Source organism: Microtus ochrogaster, unplaced genomic scaffold (genome assembly GCF_000317375.1).
Source record: "Microtus ochrogaster isolate Prairie Vole_2 unplaced genomic scaffold, MicOch1.0 UNK250, whole genome shotgun sequence".
Classification (NCBI taxonomy): Eukaryota; Metazoa; Chordata; class Mammalia; order Rodentia; family Cricetidae; genus Microtus; species Microtus ochrogaster.
Window position 1 is genome coordinate 36,388 of NW_004949348.1, and position 1,482 is coordinate 37,869.

Here is a 1,482-nt window from a genome sequence, read left to right on the forward strand (position 1 = left end):
GTGTTTTGTATTGAATGAGAGATGCTGTGCTTTATGGACCTTAGAAATTCAATTTCTTTGTTTGGAGGTTGGCTGTTGGGTCAAAGTTGTAAGTACCTCCTTCTGTTGCTTCAGGAATGAGGCTGGACTCTTCATCAATATCATCACCAGAGAAATATTGATCTATGATTTCAAATGCTAATTTATATATGTCTTCATTTTCATGTTGCTGCAAAACTTCAATTTTCTCCAAACCTCCACCTTCTTCTGTTTTTTCGGCTATTGTGCTTGCTTCATCACCAGCCATTATCAGGATGTCTTTAAGACCATCCAGAACCCCCTGAACCTCCTGAGAGTCTTGTACTGACTGTGGTGGTATTACATTCTGTTGTACAAGGTACTCCACTTCATCTTTTCTGCCACTTATTGTTAAGTTGGTAATTGCCCAAGAACTTTCCTTTTGTGTTGCGAAGTCCCCCTTAGCAAGCTGGTGAATGATTATGGGGATTAACCCGGAATCTATTACCGCTTGAACTTGCCACTGATTGCCTGCTGTTATATTGGAAAAGAACGACACTGCTTCCTTATTTATTTTCTCTTTCGGGTGTGATAAGAGGTTTGGGAAGTGGGACAGGACGTGGCAGTTAAGAACCCACCTGGGTCTGCTCGTCTAAGCAGGTCAACATGTTCCCAGTTGCTCTGACTGCTGCTGTTTGAACTTTCACTTCCCGGTGGCTCAGAGGGGGCACGAGGAATGGTACAACCCCCGAATCAATAACCATCTGTATCTGCTCATTTCCTCCATCTGTCAGGAATGACAGAGGCCAACCAGTGTCTACAATAATATTTATGTCTGTGTGGTATATGAGAACACATTAAACTGCCAAAATCTCCTGTCTCCATAGGCGGTGGGGGGGTCCTTATTCCTGCAGAGATTGACAATGACCCATGTGACGTTCCGAAGGAAGGTGATGGGAATGAAGGGACTGATGAAGGACAGAAGAGGTTTCACAGCTCCCAGTGACATGACATAATCTCTACATTGACGACCATCACCTAAAATGTTTCCCAAAGCCCACATCGCTTGTTCACAGACATTCTGATGTGGGGAATGGAGGAGTCTCGGAAAAAGGAACACTGCATTACATTGTACAGCAGCTTGAGTCTGTGCAGAGGTTCCTGATGCAATGTCAGTTAGTGCCCAAGCAGCTTCAAACTGTAATGAAGGACTATCATCCCTAACTAGACATTAACTAGACATTTGACTAGAATTGGTAAAATTCCAGATTTTATTAGGGCATCAATTGGTGGATTTCTGTCACGCGATAATAGTTTCCTTGCTGCCTGGACGGCGCTAGACTGGACTACAGGGTTATCACTTGTAGCATTCTGCAATATAGCTTTTAGTGTTACGTTTTGTGCTTTAAAATCAGCATCGACATCTGAATGTTCCAAGCTTTCTTCCTGGGGAACACGTTTCTCTTTTTCAGTAAGTGCTCATCT

General features: G+C 43.3%; 2 pseudogenes; one reads left to right on the forward strand and one right to left on the reverse strand.

Moving 5' to 3' along the window:
* Positions 1 to 1,482, forward strand: part of LOC101995939 — a 51,694-nt pseudogene that overhangs the window by 27,189 nt on the left and 23,023 nt on the right.
* Positions 41 to 1,482, reverse strand: part of LOC101996218 — a 6,374-nt pseudogene continuing 4,932 nt past the window's right edge.